The sequence below is a fragment of the Amblyomma maculatum genome, chromosome 5 (genome assembly GCF_055883805.1).
Source record: "Amblyomma maculatum isolate TAMU_Amacu chromosome 5, ASM5588380v1, whole genome shotgun sequence".
NCBI classification, from domain to species: Eukaryota; Metazoa; Arthropoda; class Arachnida; order Ixodida; family Ixodidae; genus Amblyomma; species Amblyomma maculatum.
The window spans coordinates 132,343,345-132,366,878 of record NC_139348.1 but is presented as its reverse complement, the minus strand read 5'-3'; the positions used below and the strand labels follow the sequence as shown (position 1 = coordinate 132,366,878).

At 47.0% G+C, this 23,534-nt stretch overlaps 4 non-coding genes across 4 annotated transcripts; all 4 read right to left on the bottom strand.

The window, feature by feature from the left end:
- Positions 1-734: 734 nt before the first annotated feature.
- TRNAQ-UUG (transfer RNA glutamine (anticodon UUG)) lies at positions 735-806 on the bottom strand. Its single transcript has one exon. It is a non-coding gene; the product is annotated as a tRNA-Gln (tRNA).
- A 6-nt stretch (positions 807-812) lies between these two features.
- Positions 813-884, bottom strand: TRNAE-UUC (transfer RNA glutamic acid (anticodon UUC)). Its single transcript has one exon. It is a non-coding gene; the product is annotated as a tRNA-Glu (tRNA).
- A 72-nt stretch (positions 885-956) lies between these two features.
- TRNAQ-UUG (transfer RNA glutamine (anticodon UUG)) lies at positions 957-1,028 on the bottom strand. Its single transcript has one exon. It is a non-coding gene; the product is annotated as a tRNA-Gln (tRNA).
- Positions 1,029-1,034: 6 nt separating this feature from the next.
- On the bottom strand, positions 1,035-1,106 carry TRNAE-UUC (transfer RNA glutamic acid (anticodon UUC)). Its single transcript has one exon. It is a non-coding gene; the product is annotated as a tRNA-Glu (tRNA).
- Between the last annotated feature and the right edge of the window lie 22,428 nt (positions 1,107-23,534).

Genomic DNA, 23,534 nt, shown 5'->3' with positions numbered 1-23,534 from the left:
CGATGGCATGCATGGCGAGATTTTTTGTTACCTCGGGATCGCCTGCTTGTGTGTTTGTAGTGCTTATTTTATTATATATACAAAAGGAAGGAAAAGATGTTTGCCAGCCCCGGTATCTGGTATCTGAAGCACCTGAACTGGGGCGGCGAAAATAAAGGGATAGCGAGGAAGGGGTAAAGGAAATCGGAGGTGAGCGATATAGAGAAAGGAAAAGGTAGGTAAAAAAAAAAAAAAAAAAAAAAAAAAAGAAATATATACACTATAGAACAATATACAGAAGTTTGCTTGAGGGCCACCCGCAGATGTCTCTGGTCACTGAGCGCTCGGCACATAGGACGGGCTCGGCGTCCATGAAACTGTTTACGACGCCCGCACGTGCACACCGTACAAACACTGACGACCGACGTGGGTGCTGATCATGTATGTATGAATTCCTCCCACAGAGTAGCTTCGCGTTTCATCATGGCAGGCTCCATTCCTGTAAATAAAGCTCTGTAACAGCATATATGAACTTCGTTGCTTTAGATAACGGTGCAGTAGAGCAGCGAATTCCTATAGCAAAGTTACAAGCGATAAACAAGGGAAGAGGATGAGAACGGGAACATTAAAAAAAAAAAAAAAAAAAAAAAAAAGATCGCAGTAACTTGGAGCAGAGTGGGAGGGCCAGTGTTGCGCATAACTGACTCATCTCATAACCTGCCGATAAAGGCGTAATGCGAACACAAAAGCAAAAGAGGTCTCACCGAGATTTGAACTCGGATCGCTGGATTCAAAGTCCAGAGTGCTAACCATTACACCATGAGACCACACCGTTCCGACGCCGGGAATCGAACCCGGGCCTTCTGGGTGAAAGCCAGATATCCTAGCCACTAGACCACGCCGGAGATGCACATCGCACCTCTATCTCATCTCATAACCTACAGATGAAAGCGTAATGCGAACACAAAAGCAAAAAGAGGTCTCACCGAGATTTGAACTCGGATCGCTGGATTCAAAGTCCAGAGTGCTAACCATTACACCATGAGACCACACCGTTCCGACGCCGGGAATCGAACCCGGGCCTTCTGGGTGAAAGCCAGATATCCTAGCCACTAGACCACGCCGGAGATGCACACCGCACCTCTATCATCCTATATGAATTGTAACCGTTGCAAGATTTGCATTTGATTTTGAGCTGGTAACTGTCGCTTGTCGTTAGGTTATGTATGCTTCCCTAAGCTTGCTGGTAAAAACTATAATTCCACGACTACGCTTTCGTCAAACACGTATGACTGCGCAGTGCACAAACCTGACACAAACATCTCGTAGCGGTTGAGTCAGCGCGGCGCGGTCCTCCCACCGTGGTCGCGGTTTGCTGCATCAACTCTATGTCATGAGTCCTCACATCAACAGTCGAACAATAGTTGTCAGAAAATCGAACAAACCATGCATGCACCTTACTTCGTTTTCATCGTTTCTTGGGCGAAAAGAGCTCTTCAACATTACTAGGTGACGCAACAACCATAGTCTGTGAAAGAAATGTAACACACTAAGTTGGCTCTACTTAGGCATTTACAGATTGTTGCGCCATCTATGGATGCTACAACGAACTGCTGAGGTTGCAATTTTTAAAAGAATGCAAGGACGAGCATGCGTTTTTTCCATTCGTTCTATTTAACACTTCCATGATAGTGCCAAACCACTTAAATATAAAATATAAAGCTAAAAAATAACGCTAAATTTAACGTTTTGTTTGTTTCTTGGCATCACCGAACCTACCGCAAGGGGCACTGCAGTCCACCCACTTCAAAGGGCATGACCACCAGTTCATCATCATCATCATCATCATCATAGACCAAGCGAGCAGACGCCTCAAGGGTCTGAAAATCTGAAGTGCTCTAGAAAATGATCGCTCTTGAGCACCAAGGAGGTTATATAATTGAGCACTAATATTTGTCTCTTCTAGTTCACTGTAGCTACTGTGGCTAGTATACTATTCTAGCCAATTGTAGCATGACATCGGGTTTTGTAGCATAGACGGCGCGGTCCGGAGCGCTTGCACCATGACCCCGTGTTCAAGCAATGATCAAAGCATATATCATATCATCATATGTCATCTCATTCTTAATCATGTTGCAGCGGGTAAATTTTATGATCAGTCCCGAACTGTCCGGGACTGCTTGCTGACAGCTGTCTGGCCTTTGATTTTCCTCGGGCAGTCCAGATCGAAGCCCCGCCCACCAGTAAAGCTCCTGGTCTTGCGGCCATTTTTTATTTCCCGGGCGCATTCGAGTACCTTTCGTGTCGCTGCATACGATGTCGTGCTAGGGAGCCTACATGTTTCGCCGCAGCGTCGCGGCGCGACATGTAGACTCCCTATATGTCGTGCGCTAAACAATGACAGAATCGCTCTAATCAGCTGTAAGACGTTTGAATCTGCGTCGTCTATTCCTCTTGAATTTCACTACACATAGAAGCGCGCCCAGAGCCCCGAGTACGGATTGTTTGTTCATACTATTCATACTATCCATACTACCCAGAAGTTCTCCAGCTGTATTGCGATCATTTCAGCGCGCAGGTCTAAAAGCATCGCAAACGAACCGCTTTATGCTGGAGCAGCTAACGCTTGTTTTAAATGCTATTTGCAAACGCTTACGTCTGCTTCCGAGCGCAGTAATTAAGCTGGGCCCTTGTAAGAACTTGGTGAGTAGTAACGACAAGGAAACCCAGCCAAACTATGGTCTGTGTAAAATGCTTCATATCCAGGCATGTTACGCTCAGTTCGCGAAAAGCACCGGTTGATTCGCGCTTCTGTTATGTGTGTTTAGTACGCCAAAAGATAAACGTGCGCGGTTTGAATACGAAAGAACTGAGTCGTGATGGCTGGTGGTTGGCATCGTCTGCTAAGAGCAAATGATGGAGGTAACTTGCGAGCAGAGTTCTTCAATACTACCAGTTCCATTGCGAAACTGAGTAAATGAGTAATAAGTAAATGATTGATTTATATTGCTGAAGGCTTGGTCGTCACAGTACTCGATTACATTTTTTACCATACGCAAGCAGTAAATTTATATAAACAAAAAAATTCCTACATGTGATGCATGGCGACATCACCCTAGGTCATCTCGGCTTTGCCCGCACTTTGTGAGAGTCTGACAACGTTTTTATTGGCCAGGGATTAGAGCGTAGCTTTTGCGCATACATTCTTGAATTACGAGTCGTAGGCGATGTCGGCGTAGCCGTCGTCGGCAAACAGGTCAGCTGCCAGCGGCGCCCGGCAGTGGCAGGTAGCAGCGGGGCAGAGCGACACGTACCCACCTTGCCACGTCTATAGCAGGTTGTGGAGGGGAGAATGGAAACTGTGGAAACCACATCTCTCCCTAAGTTTAAGTAAGAGGAAAATAATATGAGATGCAGTGGTCGGTTTATAGTGGCTTGGGCTAGTGAGCAAGAGTGGGGGAATGCGTAAGCCGAATGGGGATGCCACGGTAAAACTTTCCTTCAAGGTGGTAACCATAAGTGGAGGATATTATGACAACGCTCGGAAAAAGATGAACCTGGCAACTTGATCGTGACTACTTTGAAAACAAAACATGGTGGAGCGCAGGAATGCACCCTGCATATGAACGAGAATGAAAAGGGAGATGTGCCTGGAGAGTGGGGAGAGAAGGTGAGGAATGTACGGGGGTGGCAGAGGGTGTTTTGGGCGAAAAATCTCGATCATGCCTTTCTGTCATGAGGGAGTTGGCAGTTCACGTGGACTGCATGCTTGGAGATAGTAGATCTCTATCCGAATCGCTATTTGGAAGATGCGCAAGTAAATGCGAACCCAGACCCTTGAATACTGAGTGAAATACGAAATTCCTAGGCGACGCACTGACTCCTGGAAGGCTTCGTTATGCGGAGCTCTATGTCTATGTCGGGTGTTCTTTGACACAATGTGGCAGCTTAATTACAGCTCTATGCTACGTGTGTTTGAGATGATGTGTGGTATAATATGGCGCACAAATTGTGGGAGTTGTGGTCAAGCGAATAGCATCAATTGCAAGAACGCGAAAGTAAACCTGAAAGGCGAACTGCAGACGTGGGCCATTAACGCGGTCGCCTCATACCTATAAATGTGGATATGAGGAATGTGTAGATTATCCGCAGTGCAATATGTTTACGAGGAAGAGAAATGCAGCCATGTCGCCCACGTACCCCTCGATGCGACTTCGACGAAACATAGCGCGGCCCGGTTGTGTTCGGCCGGTGTTTCCTTTTAACTTTCAAGAACTGGAAAGGGATAGAGGGTCAGAATGAGGGGAGAAGGGTTGAGGAAGAGAGTTGATGATCACTTGGTAATATTGGTGGACTGTCGGAGCCTGATCGAGACCTCCCTTTGTTTAAGAACTGCCTTTAACAGCTGTAAACACAGACAGTGTTGAACGAATTGGTTGGCTCATATAAAAGACTGCAGCCGCAAAGAAAATTAAAAAAAAAGGAGTAAAACACGTCCTGCTTTCCTTTTTCTTCTTCAACTTTCATGGTGCCTTCCTTCTAGTACTGTTTAAAAATACCAGTACGTAAAAGTCTCTACTAATCAATAGTGAGGTCGACTTAGCGACGGCATCTGCTGCACTAGTATAATGTCATTTGCTGCGACACTGCCGAATAGCAGCTGTTCCAGCCCTCCAAAACATCGCACACTCAATGAGGCTGATAAAAGTTCACGTCGGTGTTCGCAGCGAGAACTTCGTTATCGAGCTCGGGAACGTAATCTAAGGCTATAGCTCAAACGAGATGAAGGCTCCGGCCAATAGTAGCTTTCATTTCAGGTGCTGTTAGATCGCACCGCTCGCCGCCATATATAACGGGTCCACGTTTATATCGTGGTTTACGTATTAATCGAATTTCAAGCTTGAATCAAAGTGGCGGGAAAACCTAACTTCAGTTGAAGTTCCGCAGCAATTCCTCTTCCGCTTCCGGACAAACGAGAACAATGGCAAAAAAATTCAAACTGTCACATCTTGCTAACATAAAAAAAGAACATTGGTAGAGCAGTCATCGCTGTACTTTTAAGCACCGAAGAATATAACAAATTTATAAACGAGTCATATTTATAAGTTATGAAAGCTACAGTAGCAATATGTGTTGCACTGGAACGTTGGAGAATTTCAAGAAATGACGAACAACGTATATTTTTTGTCTTAAAGAACCTTTTTGGCATTTTGAAGATTAGTCTAATGCTTACTTTTGCGAGTAATTGAATGATTAAAATTAGCAGATGTTGTATATTGTATAAATATATACACATTAGTTTAACATTCAAGATGAACACTGCTTCGGCATAGTCTTCCAAAAGGTTTTCTTTAATCTCTGAGTCACATCTATAAAACAACATTACAAATATATTTCATGCATGCAGTCCCTGAACATTTCCCGCTGTTCTAACAATAATGATGTTTTGTAAGGAGCATTAACTTGCAACTAACTCTCTTATACTGTGCCTATCACAGATTGCATGCACAGCGCCATTATTCTGATGGTAAATTTTGCTTGTTACCTAGCTATTCGCACCCATCACTCACGGGACTCCACTCAATAATGTTAGTATAACATTAACTCCATGGTAACCATTCGGAGGCGATGTGTGAATTGTATGCTGTGGTGTATTATTATACTGAATTACTGCCTTCGTCGCTTATGTTGATTTTAAAAGAATGCTGGATTTGTGTTGTTCAAATCTGAATAATGACAGAGAAAAGTCATTGCAATGTTTATTTGTAATATGAATGAAAAGTTCGGAAAAGAAAGACAATATGAACTTCGAATTTCCACGCGTTTCAACGTTTCGTTGTTACGTAGGATCACATACCTTCATACCACCTATACACTGCAATATGGGTGATTTGAACTCGCTTCTATGAACGAAGCGCTCAAATCGGCATGCAACGATATTCAGGAACTGTAACACACTCCGCGGTCTATGGCACGCCAAAAAGCACCGTTAGATCATTGGTAATGCAATGTTGATCAATTTACTATAAACTTCTGCATTATCGAACCGCGTTTTCTCTCTTTCCTAAACTCTTATGAGCGGATGCATAATTTAGCGCACCCTTACCAAAACAACAGCCGCTTTAACGGAGCGATCTCTCTCGATCGAAGGTCTACACGTACCGGTTCGAAACATATAGTGCACTCTTCTAATACCAGTCACTGTAAGCGCGATGTGTCAGCTTTTCTCGCGTGCGGAGTGCTCCTTTTCCGGCCCCGCAATAAGAAAAGGAAGCTGGAGAGAGGGAACTAATGATTCCGACGGAAATAGCTGAACAAACCCAAGAGAGCGATTCAAAGCTCGTCCTTGGGCTTGGTCCATTCGGGTCAGCAAGAGAAAGCTTCTCAACTGTACTAGATGCGAAACTCCCAAGAACACAAACGTCAAAATCAATGCGTAATTGTAGTGATTTGCAGATTGTCGCGCCATCTGGCCAGAAACAAAGTTTGCAAAATTTGTTTTTAGTGATGTAAATATGCGTTTAAATAAGTAACATTATTGCTCATAAGGGAAGCGCTCAGCGCTCAATGCTCAAAGTTAGCTGCAAAAAAATGCTTAGACTTTGAACTCGACTGTTGCTACTATAGTATTGATAAACTCTGGACAGCGGCGCATCGGCGGTAACGGCGGGACGGCAAAACGGTGTTGTTTAACGCGCCCGTCGCTAGGGGCACAAGAGACGCTGCCTGTCTCGTCCGACGCAGCTTTCGCTTCTTGTTTTCTTCGGACGAGAAGTTGCCCGCGTCTCTGCGGCAAATGCGGCTCGGAAAGATCATTTCTTTGCACAAGGCGGTCCTGATGTGCGCCATGAGGTGAGCACCCTTATCGTTAGTGTTCCTATTGAACCACTCGGAAATTTCCGCAGTCACAGTGTGCTGTATGTGCGTCTGTTCCCCGCTGCTGTCTCGACGCGCGTCCCGTTTTTCCCGAAACGGGACGTTCTGTAGTAGCTCCACTCCCGGCGCAGCCGGGACAGGCATTCTTGTCGGTGGTCTGTGCATTGTGTAAGTAGTTCTTGTAAGTAGTGCTGACATGGCATTGCTTCTGCTCTTGTCTTCGATGAGGTTTGAATGATGCGCACAGGTAAATTAGAGAAGGGGGTGCTTTCTCCAAGCTTCTAATTTCATTTTCTTGCTCGCATCATGCCTCTTGGTGTATAGGCAGTCTTATGTACGCCTTGAAGTTTCAAATTAACGTTTTGAAAAGTATAAAGCGTCTTCTTATACGGCTCACCGCTACTGAAGATTTGTGCTGTGTTCGTGGCGTGGTTGAGGTCCCAAACCGGTACATGGGGGCCATTGAGAGATGCCGTAATGCAGCGCTTCGTTTAATCGCTACCTCCCGGTGTTCTGTGTGCGCGTCGAGATCGCACAAGAGTCTTCACATTTTGCCCCTATTGAAATGCGACTGGGATTGATCCCTTTGGCGATTTCGAGCATATGCAGTTACTGAAGACTTTTGTCGGTTCTTTATTCAAGAATTACTCCGCATTTCCTGAAGGGGGGTTACAGTTCGGAAAAATACGCTTCTTCGTTTGTAGATCACACTTGCAATTCCAAAAGCCGGTTCCAGTGTTGCACAATTTTAACAAAAAACATATGAATTCGAAAACAAGTTCGTCCTGTCGCGGTACATTTGATTTGACAGGAATGGGCCTACCGCTTAGAAACGTAGAAATACTTTTTAAGATAACGTTCGCAATGCATTCCGATTTTTGCGTTAAATATTTGGTACAAGAACTTTCGTTTTAATCTTATTCTGCGAGAAGCAAGACTTTCCTGTTGCAAGTCGGTCGTGCTTCATTGCGGCACAACTGTCTCTTCATCCGTACCTGCCCAAGGCGTACCTTGCTGCTCTGTTGTGAATTTTCTGTAGATTGTCAATTCATATTTGCTATGCAGGGTCCCGTACAATACAAGCGTATTCTATGATGGGTCGAACACAGGTCAGAAAAGCGATTTCCTTGAGGCTTCGCTCAGAGCCTCTTAAATTTCGCGGAATGAAATTCAGCGCCCTACTATACATCGTCTCACAAGATATCTGTAGCACTGCGAAACGTAGAGGAGCCCTTGCAATTGTGCTCCCAAGTGCCTCTCGCCCCTGCGCACTATAATAGAGAAAATTGTGCTCCAACGGTCACCCCCGCCAATTTGGGGAGCGAGAGGCGCGTAGGAACACAATTGCCTATTGCAGTGCGCGTGATCCTTATTGGACCGGGGTGCCTCTGTATTTCGCAGTGCTGCAAATATCTTGCGAGATGAAGTATAACTGTGGTAACCACGTTATCCACATGTGCACTTCATGAACAGTGATTTGGAAATATAATATGCAAGTATTTATATTGATACCTTGCGCTCAGAAACAGGAAATGTAGATGAAGAGGTTGAAGAGTGGAGGCACGTGGGCTGAGCGGCTGACCGTTCACTGATCATTCCGCGACGTCATTTAGTTTTACATTTAGTTTTACAAGTTGCTGCTTCGTAAAACTTGGTGGACGTGTTGAGTGTCGATCCTGGGGCCCATCAGTCCTTCGAAAGAGCCGACGTCTGGCCGGGCTACCACCATCGTTGCCCATTACGAACACCTGGGAAGGAAACCAGCCTGCGGGGACGTCCGACACGAGTCAACAACACCCGTGGGACTTCCCTTGAACTGGCCCGAGCCACGTACGTTTTCTGTAACGTCTGACGAAGATGCCGTAGAGTGGCTCACACATTACCAACGAGTGAGCAAGTATAACCGCAGGGACACGACCATGCCGCTGGTGAATGTGGTTTCCTTTCTTGCGGGCACTGCACTCTTGTGGTTCGAGAACCACGAAGATGCTGTTACCACGTGGGACAGTTTCATGAAGGAACTCAACGAGTGCTTTGGGGACTCCTTTTGGCTTAAGAAGGCCGAACAAACCCTTGTCTAACTAGCCCAGCGTTCAGGTGAGACATGCACCATGTACAAAGTGCTAAAGCTTTGCAGCACTGTTAACCGTGCCATGACAGAAGAGGATAAAGCTGGCCTCCTTATTAAAAGAATTGCTGAAGATGTCTACAATTTTCTTATTACGAAAAAAAAAAAAAAACTCGCTACTTCGTATGACGTCGTCCATCATCGCATAATGTTTGAGGCGTTAAAGACTCAGCGTATCGCCCCCAAGTTCGGTCGTCTTTTCAACGTCCCAACAGTTACCAGTGTCGAGAATTGCAACCGTGAGGACATCGCGTCTTTACTCCGGCGGATTGTCCAAGAAAAACTAGGTGATAAATTCCTGCATCTTATCGCCCTGATTGCCTACCGTGAATGTGCGCTCCAGACTTCGCGTTTTGAATCCCCATCCTCCTGGGCAGAACTGAGATACAATCGTCCGCGACGTAGTACTGGCAGCGATCCAGCAGCTGACACTCCCTCCCCAAAGGTGCGTTTTCAAGCCGCTCTGTGGAAAACCAAATGCCTGGGCCGCGAAGCTACTACTACCCTTCGAACGATTTCGCTGTTCCTGCACTTCGCCGCTACTACCATCCCAACAATGACTTTCCCGATCTACCAACTCATCGTGCGGCTCCGGTGTGTTACCATTGCAGTCGTGGGTACATTTCCCGGTACTGCCAAAGTCGAGAGCAACATGACCAACATCTACTTACGTACACAAGTCTCTCTGGTAAACCTTCGGTGGCATTCCATGACTACCAGGCCTGGAACCTACCTCTTTCCCGGCCGCTGCGACAAGGAACACTCCAAAACAACTCACCCACTTCTGGTCGCAATTCACACCGCCTATTAAGTGACGCCGTTCACCGTCGCCACGCCGCCCCTCTATAAAGCCACTTCTGAAAAAATAACTGGCTGCGGCTGATGGAGGTGAGGTCGTGGAAGGGTCAGCGAACGGTCATTCTACTGAAAAACCAAAACTTTTGCCGGGCAATAACGTAAAAAAAAAAATCGCACCTAACCGCATAGACTCTCATACGGTGGACATCATCATCATAAAATATTTCGCATACTTTATGATAATATACAAGAAACTGAGATATTATGCAATTATATGCGATTTGTATGTGATTTCTTATGCGAATTAAGTGATATTGTGTGAGAAAATGTGAGGTTATTGCCTCATACAATTTTTTTCAGTAGGGCAGCCACTACGCCCGCGTGCCTCCGCCCTTCCACCTCTTCATCTTCATCCCATGCTTCAGAGCGCAACTTATTACTTCCCCCCATTCAGTCAAAGCACGTCCTCGAGAAACTACGTTAATCAGCAGGCCGATGCGAGTTTTTAGGTGGGTCACATGGGCGACCTGGGTCTTGCGGCACTGGCGATGACTTGAAGTAACTTTAGAAATAGAGCAACTGACGTCACTGAGGCGCTCGAGGATGACGAAGGGACCAGAGTACGTGCAGAGAAATTTCTGGTAGGGGCAGTAGGCATATACATCTTTGTGTAAGCAACGCATTGCTCATGTGCTAGTGAACTTGTAGTTTTATCTCTTTTAATGAAAAACAAAATAGGTTATAATAACTAAGTCCGCTGTCGGTGCGCAGTTTCCCGTCAAATATGGATGACAGGAAGCACACCCGAGTTGGAATGCTCACAAGTGTGTACTTTTCTTAACCTTACTTGCAGCTTAATCCCCACTGTGTTAATTGCATACACCTTGTGTTATCCTGTACTGATCCGAATCGCATCATGCGCCCGCTCAATGTTTCACTACCAACGAGATTTGTTGCCAATGTATAAATGAGCGCATTGAGCGAGTAATTTATTCACGGCTCTAACTGCATTACAGCAACAGCGGCGACAGCACACATACGTGTGCCTGCTCTCAAGTCCAGCACTCTCCACTTCATCACAATGGCACGCTCTCAGTAAAGCTCTAACAGAGTCCCTGCCGTGCTAACGACTAGACATGCTGCAGTTTTGTTGCGAAAGCAACACTGCGCCAGCCACTTCGCCTCTTCAGGGTGTTCGCACTTCCGCCGTGGCGCCGACTTCACGAATCACCTTGAGCCAAGAAGAAGTAGAAGAAGAAGTAGAAGTAGTAGTAGTAGAAGAAGAAGAAGAAGAAGAAGAAGAAGAAGAAGAAGAAGAAGAAGAAGAAGAAGAAGTAGTAGTAGTAGTAGTAGTAGTAGTAGTAGTAGTAGTAGTAGTAGTAGTAGTAGTAGAAGAAGAAGAAGAAGAAGAAGAAGAAGAAGAAGAAGAAACCGCTGGTGATAACAACTCGGTAGTTGCCACCCTGGTAGAGACGAACGACAACAGCGAGTTGTCTACACAAAAACTTTCGCTCCACATCCGGTTCAGCAGCGTTGAACCCCTTTAATTTTTTTGCCTACATGGTCACTGCTAATATTGTTAGTCTCTAATATTCATGCGCTCGGCCGCAATAACTAACCCGTTTGTTTGTGTTTGTTTTTGTATAAAGCGAGGAGGCACGTTCTTTCGTGTCACTGTTCGGCTTTCTTTCCTCAACACATGTTATTTCCAGTAATGACTAAATTAGTTACATTAGTTAAATTAGTTAGCTAGAAATTAAGAGCTTTGTTATATCGGTCTAAATTCAGGTATAAATCTTTATTCAAAAAGTATTTTTATAACTTAGGTTATAGTTTGTTTGTTGTTGTTTTTTTTAGCCAAAATACGCGAATATTAGCAGATGCTGTTAGGGACATAAATCTGATGATTTCCTCTCAATATCCAAGTCGCACCAAAATGTTTAACATACTTTAAGTTTCAATTAAGCAGTTATACATTGTTTTCAATGTCTTTTTTTTTTTCTACGTCCCAGAATGGTGACAAATATACTTCGGGATAACCTTGTCCGAACGTTGATTCGACTAATAAACAACATAATTTCAGTTTGATGTATCATGGAAATGTAACTTCGCAAGGTTGTGCAGCCGCTGCCAGCACAACCATTGAAAGCTTTGTAACAAAATATTGGGACTAGGCGTGCTATATAAAGTATAGGTACTATCTAGGAGGTTTACTGGGAAATACTGCCAGTTGAACATATCTGATTTAAGAACAGTTGGAAAAGCCCCGAAACTGAAATGTATCTGTAGTGGACAATTATGATTTCAAGGTTAATATAAAACGCGGTATTTCAGCAGCGTTTGGATTTAACTCAGATCTGATAATTATGATGCAACATGTAACATCATTAGGTAATTTTAATGTTATAATAACATTTCAAAGACAACATTAGTCTACTGTTTACTTTAAATATTTGACTAATGTTTATAATACAGCAAATAACGTTATCTGTGAACGTTTAACATTAAACAAACGTCCGAATTAATACTACACCTAACATTACTTCAACTTATTAAATAATTCTATAACATTTTTTCTTATGTTAAGGGCTACCTGGCTACTTTCACGAACAGCCTAGAAATCGCAGCTTGCACCAAATGATCGCTCTCAATGTCAGGCGTTTCTCTCTCTCTCTCTCGTTCATCGTCGAATATATTTTATCGTCGAATATACATTACTCTCTTGTATTGTAGCGCACAAATCTTTGCTAGGAGTGCATAACTTTGTACGTTTCGATGACGTTCAACATAACAGCGGCCACCTAAAACATCTGACAGTCTTTAAACACGACATCACTATAACGCCACATCTTAGAACTGTCCACACTACAGTATAACATGGATAGTGCTTAATGCAACAAACTTATCCACACAACAAGCCTTGTCCTGACAACAAACGCGAAAAGCCGTTTAAATAAAATAATAATCAGATAACAGAAAACGAATATGTAAAAAAAAGTTTTTGATATCCACTGTAGTTTCCGCGCAATGACAGCCTGTGTGAAGTGGCAAACTGCAATTTCTTTGTGATGAATTTTCGGGTAGAAACGTGGTTTAACCAGATGTTCACAAGAAATCAACTCAGGGTGCAAGAATAGGGCGGAACCTGTTTTTACCCAAGAGCAAACAACCTCTGCGCATGGGAAACTATAGGAAGCTGACAGAGCTGTTGCCGCACGTTTCTTGATTCTTATGCAGCACATCTGAAGTATGTTTAGACAACATCTATTAATGACTGAAAACAAGTGTGTAAGTACGAACGGCGTTTAACTGTGGCCCATTTTCTGCGCATATGTGACGCCAGCGCGTGATGTTATTCCCCAAGCTTCAAAGCATCCATCCCGGTGAAGTTTCTTTCCGTTGGGAAGCTATGCAAAAGGGCAAAGGCTCAACCATTGTTAGACTCAGCCGCTCTTTTAAAGCGCAGATGATGGTCATTTTTATTTCATTCTCTGCAGCAAAAAATTCCAAGTTGGCTCACAAATATTTTCAAAACGCAGCCCATTGGTTTCTCAATGGCAATTTTAACTACTTGATTGAAAAATACGTTTTCACGTCAAATCTTTGGCACGCTTCGCAAGCTTAGGCCATTCCCACCAACGTTTGCACAACATTATATTGTCACGGGTTCTATCGCTACCCGGACGGCAGTCCAGAAGGACAGGGTCAAAGGACGGGGTTGAGGCACAGGAGGCAGAGAGCAGGCGCTTCACCAGGCAAAAGCAGCGGCGTCCCAGAACCACGCGCACTCCGCAGAACTTCGTCTTCTTCTCCCTCCAGAACTGACACGGTTAGCGCGGGTTACACTACTCCTCCCCCTGAAAGGCGCATCGTCCCGATGCGCGCTCCAGCGTTACTGAAACGTTAAATCGAGCAGAGCTCAGAGTCAGAATACGTGGTTCTAGCGTTCACAGTAAGTTTTGAGGCGAACCACATGCACCACTTCAGGATGAGGGGGCCGACGAGATGTGCTCGGAACAATCGGAATCACCTCGTAATTCACGTCGCTTATACGGCGAACGACCTCGTATGGGCCAAAGTAACGTTTTAGCAGCTTCTCGCTGAGACCGCGACGGCGAACGGGAGTCCACACCCACACTTTATCACCAGGTGCAAAATTAACTTCACGATGCCGGAGGTTGTACCTGCGTGCATCGACGTGCTGGCGGTCTTGGATGCGTAGTCGTGCCAACTGTCGGGCTTCTTCTGCGTGCTGGGTTACCAGTTGGACATCGTCGTAGGAGTAGGCCTCCGGCTCATGGGGAAGCATGGCGTCAAGCATGGTAATCACCTCTCGGCCATGAACCAGGCGGAACGGCGAAAACCCGGTTGTTTCCTGAGTTGCGGTGTTATAAGCGAAAGTTACGTAGGGAAGAATATCGTCCCATGTACGGTGCTCGACGTCCACATACATAGATATCATGTCGGCTATAGTCTTATTAAGGCGCTCTGTGAGCCCATTCGTTTGGGGGTGGTATGCGGTAGTTTTGCGGTGGTGCGTGTTGCTTAAACGCAAGATCTCTGCCATTAGCTGGGACACGAACGCGGCACCGCGATCTGTGATCAAGACTTCGGGAGCACCGTGACGGAGGACGATGGACTCGACGAAAAACTTCGCTACATCAGCCGCTGTTGCAGAAGGTAAAGCTCGCGATTCGGCATACCGTGTGAGGTAATCCGTAGCAACAGCAATCCAGCGGTGTCCCGAGTTGGACGTAGGAAAAGGTCCGAGCAGGTCCATGCCTACCTGCTGGAACGGAGTCATAGGCGGCGGAATGGGGTGAAGATGTCCTGCGGGTTGTACGGGCGGAGTCTTACGTCTTTGACATTCGCGGCAGGTCCTGGTATAGTGACGAACAGTCTTAGCAAGTTGAGGCCAGTAATACTTGGAACGAATTCGTGCGAGTGTTCGGCTGTATCCCAAATGCCCGGAAGTTGGGTCGTCATGACAGGCGTCCATAATTTCATTACGCAGGTCAGCCGGAATAACCAGTAGCCAAGACCTCGCACTCGCTGCGAAGCTCTTTTTGTATAGCACATTGTTGCGAAGACGTAATGCGGGCAGAACGCGCAAGAAGACGCGTGGAATGGTGCCTTCTTGACCTTCCAGATGGGCGATTACTTCACGGAGTTCAGTGTCGTGTCGCTGCCGCGCTGCCATATCGACCGTGCTTATGGTACCTATAAAAGCATCTTCATACTCGTCGTCTTGACCGTCAGATACTGATTCTATAGGCGCTCTGGAGAGGCAGTCAGCATCTGTGTGCCTGCGACCGGACTTATAAACTATTGTAGCATCGAATTCTTGCAACCGAAGTGCCCACCGTGCAAGTCGCCCTGAAGGGTCTCTCAGAGTGCTGAGCCAGCACAGAGAGTGATGGTCGGTAACCACCTGAAATGGGCGTCCGTACAAGTAGGGTCTGAACTTATTAATCGCCCAAACTACCGCGAGGCATTCTTTTTCAGTGGTCGAGTAGTTAGTCTCCGCCTTCGATAATGTTCGACTTGCGTAAGCGATTACACGCTCGGTCCCGTTCTGTTTTTGAATGAGCACGGCTCCGAGGCCCTTGTTGCTGGCGTCTGTATGAACTTCAGTCTCGGCGTCCTGGTCAAAATGCCCGAGTACAGGGGAGGTCTGTAAGCTTTGTTTAAGGCGGTCGAATGCACGCTGCTGTTCATCCGACCACTGGAAGGCGACGTTCTCTTTCGTGAGGTGAGTAAGCGGTGCAGCGACATGAGAAAAATTGGGAACAAAGCGCCTATAGTAAGCACAGAGGCCCAGAAACCTCCGTACGGCGTTCTTGTCCGATGGTGTAGGAAAGGAGGCGACGGCGGCTGTTTTATCGGGATCTGGACGAACACCCGCGCTACTGACGACGTGGCCAAGGAATTTTAATTCATCGTAGGCAAACTTGCACTTTGTTGGCTTCAGAGTGAGGCCTGCGCTTCTTATAGCTTGTAGTACTGCTCTCAGGCGAAGAAGATGATCGGAGAACGTGCTTGAGAAGATTACAACATCGTCAAGGTAGACCAGACAAGTTTGCCACTTCAGTCCGGCCAAGACGGTGTCCATAACGCGCTGAAAGGTTGCTGGGGCGGTACAGAGGCCGAACGGCATCACTTTAAACTCATATAGACCATCCGGGGTGATAAAAGCAGTCTTCTCTCGGTCGCGCTCATCCACTTCGATTTGCCAGTAACCACTTTTCAGATCTATGGATGAAAAGTAACGGGCATGTCGTAGATGATCAAGTGCGTCATCAATGCGAGGAAGGGGATAAACATCCTTCTTGGTGACGTTGTTGAGACGGCGATAGTCAACACAGAATCGAAGAGTGCCATCCTTTTTCTTTACTAGTACCACTGGAGCTGCCCATGGGCTGTGCGAGGGTTGGATTATATCGTCGGCCAGCATTTCTTGCACTTGGTTCTGAATAACTTCACGTTCTTTGAAAGAAACTCGGTAAGGCGACTGACGAACAGGGTGAGCAGCGTCATCGGTAATTATTCTGTGTTTGGCAATGGTCGTCTGGCGAACTCCGGATGACGTAGAGAAGCAGTCTTGGAATTCTGCAAGCAGCGCTATCAATTTGGCCCTCTCGCTCACAGAGAGATTAGGTGCAATGCTTACACCCAATGGTGCATCGTTCTGCTGCGAAGAGGAGGAGAAAGCACCTTCGGACAGGGCAACAACTTGAATAGGGGCGGTAATGCTCTCCATGGTACCGAGAGCCGTGCCTTTCGTAAGGCGCTGTGGAGTGCCACAAAAGTTGGTGACTAGGACGTGTACGCAGCCAGTATCCAGCTGCGCGATACCTCGAGCAACACCAAGACCCCGTTCAAGAAGCAGCTGAGCACTTCCTTCCAGCAGAACTTCGCCAGAAGCAACGTGGTCGGACGTGACAGGGAGAAATACGCTAGACTGGGGCGGTACGGTTACGTGCTCCGCCAAGACGCGTGCCGTGCAAACTTGGGGCTTTGTTTGCGCCGAGGTATATCGAGGTTGACGAAGCGTGAGGCGGCGGTCGGTAAAGTCGATTACAGCGCTGCAATCACTCAAAAAATCCATTCCGAGAATAATGTCTCTGGAACATTTCGATAGTACAACAAAGGTAACCGGGCACCTGAGACCGTTAATCTCAATACGAGCAGTGCATCTGCCGATTGGTCTCACGAGGTGGCCTCCAGCGGTTCTGATGTCGGGGCCATCCCACTGCGTCGTTACCTTGTGAAGTCGGCGGCATAGCTCCCCACTCATAACAGAATAGTCTGCACCAGTGTCAACGAGTGCCGTCACGTCGTATCCGTCGATCACAACATCGAGGTTATTGTACACTCTGGCGCGACGGTCGTCGGAAGCTCCGTCGGGGAGTTCGTCGTGAAGTTCGTCAGAAAGCTCGTCGGAAAGCTCGGCGGGAAGCTCGGCGGGAAGTTCGGCGAGAAGTTCGGCGCGAAGTTCGTCGGGAAGGTCGTCGGGTTGATCGTCGGGTCGCGTGGGGGAGCGGGGCGAAAAACGTGGAGGCTCTTTAACAGGAACGGGTTCGGCAACGTCACCTCCAGACGTCGCCGGGCTTAGTTTTCCCGATGAGGGGACAGGCTTTGCCGTCGATTGCTGCGAAGGGGAGAATCGTATCGGCGGGACGGTGTCGAGCGAAGGTCGCGACGTGAAGACCGGTCGGGTGGTGGTGAACGGCGCAGATAATCCGCGATGTCGCGGGGTTGCTCGCCGAACTCCGGGCGGGGAGCATTCCGCTGGAAACCGCGAAGACCAAGCTCGCGGTAAGGGCAGCGACGGTAGACGTGGCCTGCTTCTCCGCAGTGGAAGCATAGTGGGCGTTGGTCGGTTGTCCTCCACACGTCAGCCTTGCTCATCCATTGCTGCTGCGGACGAAGATCGTACACAGGGGTACGGGGTTGTGCAGGCAAGTACTGTCGACGAGCAGGCGGCGGTGGTGGCTGCTGCGGCGGCGGGCGACTAGCAACGGACGCGTAAGTCTCAATGGGCTGAGTAGGGGGCTGAGTAGGTGAAGAAGCAACGGAGCACTGTGGATAAAGGGCACGCTGTACTTCTTCGCGGACAGCATCCGTGAGGGTGCAGGATGCCGTACCATCAGCAGGTGGAAGCAGCTGCCGTATTTCCTCGCGTACAACTTCGCGGATGATCTCGCGTAGGCTTGCGGTGTCGAAGGAACCAACAGGGAAACGAGCAGCTGAAAGGTTCGAAACGCTGGGACCTCCAGCAAGGCGACGATAATGGTCCGCTCGCGTAACCAAGGCTCGCTCGATGTTCGTCGCCTCATTTACAAATTGTGCCACTGTAGTCGGCGGATCACGAATAAGCCCGCCGAAAATGTCACTCTTGACGCCCCGCATGAGTGCACGCACCTTTTTTTCCTCGGTGGCACGGGGGTCGGCACGGGAGCTAAGTCGTAGGACGTCTTGAACAAAACTCGTTACAGTTTCGTCGGGTCGTTGTACTCGTGTTTGCAGAAGGTCTTCTGCTCGCTGTCGCCGATACTGATTGGCGAACGTCCGTCGCAGCTCTTCCTTACATGTGTCCCAGGATGTAAGGGAGGCCTCGTGGTTTTCGAACCAGTGCCGAGCCGTACTGTCCAGGCAGAAATACAAATTCTGAAGACAGTTTTCGGCATTCCAGCCATTGTGGCGGGCCACACGTTCGTACTGCTCCAGCCAATCCTCCACATCTTCGGAGGCATCGCCATGGAACGTGGCAGCCGCTCGAGGAGCCATCGGTAGGTACACCACGGACGGTGCGAGAAACGAGTCCGTCTGTTGACATTGGGTCGTGGTACTCCGGGCCATTGTAAGTTGTGGTGAGCCGGAGTTCGGCAACAGACCAAATTCAGGAGCAAGTCCTTGAAGTCGCCGGCTGGCACGTATCTCGGCCTCCTCGTCGAAGGGGCGGCGGCTGAGACTTGGGGGCGAACTCAGAGTAGCGGGTTTTGAGGGGCTGTGCTGCATTTACCCCGCACCTCCACCAGAATGTCACGGGTTCTATCGCTACCCGGACGGCAGTCCAGAAGGACAGGGTCAAAGGACGGGGTTGAGGCACAGGAGGCAGAGAGCAGGCGCTTCACCAGGCAAAAGCAGCGGCGTCCCAGAACCACGCGCACTCCGCAGAACTTCGTCTTCTTCTCCCTCCAGAACTGACACGGTTAGCGCGGGTTACAATATTCGTGAAAAATCTTTGACCTGTTATAAAGTGCCACTTTCGAAATCTTGTAGATAGCGGCGCAGAGGAAGAATGTTAACGACATGCGACGCTCTCCAAAATAATAATTCTTAGTCATATGACCTTATACGCGAGGATTTGTGTTACGATGTACTGCTTTGCTTGTTACTCACCGTTGCTATGAGCATGCCGATAAGCTCGCGACATTTGCAGCCCTTACACGACATGTCGACACCGCAATCACTAGCATTCAACGATGAAGCGTGGGAGTTAATTTTGTAGGTGTCTAGTAGTACTGCTGCAACTCGACTTAAGCTATGCTAGCAGGTTCAAAGTGGCCTGCTGTTTGAGTGATCTGTAATTAAATGATGCTGTCCCACCCAGGCTACAACACAAAAGCAGTTATCCAGAATAACTGCACAACGAATGACACTAGTTATCGGCAGCCTCTATGTCGCAGAATAGGACGGCATTTGGTGGGGTTATGATAAACAAGTGCGCTTCATTGTCGCCGAAAAAAAATTGGGCCGTCTCGTGTTGAGGGTGACATCTGGACCAATGCTGTTACTGCGTCATACGTTTGCTGTCGCTCTCGAGTTAAACATCGCGCACTCATGTTGTTGTTTTACCCTAAAAAATGCAGATTGACAATGACTATGTGGGGACTAGCAGCTTTTGGTTATGAATCAATGGAAGAAGTAATCAGACAATAACAAACGGCCGATTTAAGCATGGAGACTAAGATAGCTGAGCGTGATGGGCCTCGTGGGCTTAACTTTGGGTGTTATTCCCGTGGCTGTGATGTGCTGGCCGAGAGCCATTCTTCTTCTTCGTACGACGACAGCAGTAAAGGTCACGTTCCCCGAGTCTGCTTTTTGGGTGTAGGTGCAGCGAAATACGTCACTCTGACTGGTGACAGTAGAGTGACGTAACACAAGGCACCATGACAGCGCGACACGCTGACAACACGCCCCACGGATTGGCCAATGTGTCAATCACAGGCGGCTTCGTTCGTGCATGCAAAACCTTCGAAAGGTTGTCCCGCCCAGGTTTAGTAACGCCGCGACCGGCGTCGGCATTTCACACTATACCGCAACTATCGCTGAAATTTGCTTTAAATATCTGGTATTTTTCTGCTAGTTTCATAAAAATTCTGGTTTAGCTTTTGGCCTATTTGGAATAAACGCTCCCAGGAATAGCCCGGTTTCTGAACCGCATTAATTTTATTCTGGAATGTCTGTATAGCCCTCACGGCGGATTCGTTGCTTCATGTTGCACTTTCCCTGATCGTCACTGCCATCACCAGCTCTGAATATACACACAGCTCTGAATATATACGCGACACAGCGGGATGAGAGGGCTGTGGCTGTGGAGGCAACCAAACGACGCCTTGAGAACTGGATAAGACATACTAGATAAATAGTGTTGTTGGCGTTGCGCCATGGCGGGACAGACTCCGTCACAGTAGGGAACTGACTTGGCTAGGACCTTTCTGGTCCACCTGGTAAAAAAGGGAAGCCTCAGTACCAATCCAATCCAAATCCAATATAGTCCTTATTTGCATCTAGGCGCTACAGCGTTAACGGTCTCCTTCTTCAGAAAATCCGGAGTCTGCGTTCTGAGCGAAAAATCATGGACATGGACCTGGCAGGTGGTATAGTAGGTGCATGGCTGGCATGGACGGGCACTGATCGGTTCTAGTCACTGATGCCCGGCGGTCATATGACGTGGCTGTTTAGCTGAAGCTGCGAGATCTGGTCTCTCCTTTCATACAAGGGGGTGAGATCACAATAAGCTTTCCAGCCTCCTTTCTTTCTTAGTCGTACACTCTACTCCTAGGCCATGCAGACATCTTCATACGGCTTGGTTAAGAGGGCCGTTGTATACCTGCGTTGGGTAGCCTTTTTCATAATACTGTATCTAAAGAGCATGTGTCATATATTAGAGGAGCAAATTAAGGGATTAATTTGACCCCTGCATTCTTAGACGTGCCACCTTTCGGCCATGTATTCATGTCCGTACGGCTTGGTTAAGCGGGCCGTTGTATAAAGCTTATTTACGTGACGTCATTGCAGTCTTCCTGGCAACCATGGAACGCATAAAGCAACGTGAGAGAGGGAGAAAGAAAGAGAGAGAAAGAGGGCCAACGGCGAATCATGACACTGCATCGGTCAAATCCCAGCTCTGGTTGGACGGCGTTCCATACGGCGTCTCAAGTATCCGACAAATGAGCGGTACGCAGCAGGGAGGACGCTGGTAGACGCTTTTTAGTTTCGAAGCGCCCAACGTTATGGCGTCTCCGCAATACACGGTTGTCATAACCGCCGCCTGCTAAACCTGATAGTGAATAGGGTCTATACCTACGTCGGCCAGCCTTTCTGATAACATTGTATTCTAAACAGTATGTGTGAGATATTATAGGGACAAATTAGGGCATTCATTTTATTAGGCGAATAGCAAAATCCATGTATACGAAAAGGATCTGCAAGGAGAGTTGGTAAACGGGGAGCTGTTAACGCTGCCGTCTTATACCCTTGAAGGTGGAGCTTAAGTCTGCCCCCAAACATTTAACCGGTGCCTTCAACCTGCGACATATTGGTGATGCGAAAGTTAGGGGTGATTTCCGACTTCAGTTTGAAGAAATTACGTACCATATTTGTCGTAATATCTTAACAGTTTGATTTCTCCACAATTTCCCCGTGAATGCTATCCACGACGCAAGACTTGCTTTCAGCTAGGTAGTGGAACACTCGAGCCAAGCTACAAATTTACGAGACTCGATAAGAACCTTTTTTTTTTTTTTTCGACATTTACGAGATGCTTTTGTGTTTAATGGTGGTCCTATTATTGACTTCCCTACAGCCTTCTTAATCTGTCAACTTATGACTTGCACTAAATGGCTCTACCGTTCATACGCGTACAAGAAAAATTAGTGGCGGTACGTATGCGTTTTGCAGTGAAGTCACATTTAGGCAATGCTTACCGATATGATTGCTTATAAGCTCGAAAAATATTTCCTCTCGACAAACAAAATTTACTAGCATGAAATATAAATTAAAAGCTATGACAGTCATGTGTGTAGGATCCGTCTCAAGTATGTTTGCCTTGAGGACCTGGAGTCACAATGTAGGCCTTAATCTCCCAAAACATTAATTTTACGTAGTTTATTTTGCAAAACTTATTTGAAATACGCATTGTTTAGCAAGTTTAAAATTATTTTTGCATAACCTGCAACAACAGGAAAGCGCTATATATTTGTTACTACTGAAACGTTACCGACGTTAATGGAAAGCAATTCCGAAAAAGCCCAATTTTTTGCATTTTCACTTGCCAAGTAAAATAGAAGAGCAATGTAAATGAAATACTTCAATGTAGTATTCGCTATCGCATTTTTTTTTCGCACTTAATATTTTTTGCCTTCAATCAACTTTTGTTTCTTCGTGGATACTTCAAAAGTCAGTTTGGTCAGCGAAAAAAAAATTCTCAACAAAATGCTTTGACGAACGTATCGAAGAAAGACCACTTAAACATTCCCCAATACGCCCAACTTTCTTTTTTTCGAATCGGCAGTGGTCGAATTTAGAGCCTGCGATGTTTCGCATGGAAGAACCCAATTACACTTGTACCCAAGCCTTAGATTCGTTTCGGAAATGTAAGGCTATACCCTTTTTTGTAAAAATCATTTTATGCTGCAAGGCACGCTATCGCAATAAAAAAAAAGGGGGGGGGGGGGGGGGGGGTACCCAAGCCGTGAAAGGGTAGCAGAACTATTGTGATACATATTAATATTACTGACACATATTAATTAATAAGTCGTCCCTCTTCTACGAGCAGCGTGCATTTCTAGACGTCGATACGCTGTATGCACCCGAGCGTCCTGCTTTACCCTGCTTGGTTCTTTCATCTCACTGCAGCTGTCCACGGTGTCAAATATCTTGCATCGGAGCGCAGGAACTGTGGCGCCATGTTATTCTTCATAACCTGCGTCTATAATACTGTGAAGTATGCGGTTTCTGATAGTCTCCCTTTTTATTTACTTTCCTCCTTTTTTGCCTCGCGAAGATGCTTCAACCATAAAGCTCACTGACTGGCCCGCAAATGCATCTTGAGCCCTCGAGCAGACTCCAAATATTGGCACCGGGGGCACATTTTGGTCACTTAAGCTCCAGGTGGCTTCTTTTGGTTGTGGAAGCCCGTGCGAAAACCAGGTTTTTACCACATTTTTTTTTTTCACGTATTCAGATTCTTTCCGTCTTCCTGGCCAGTTTTGGCAATTTCTGTGGCCATCGTCGAAGTAACGACCCGCAATCGTCCCTTCCGCAAGACTCAAGCCGCCCATGAAGCTCGCCTGAGGCGCTGCCATCGTCAGTCATTATCACCAAAGCCCGGCTACAGAAGTGGTGACAAATGACTGCAGCCTTCTTTCTCTATGACTGCAGCTAGAACATGAACACCTGGTGATAACAGCGACGCACCATGTGAAAATGTGAACTGGCGAGAGGATGAACAGCCTGCTCTACA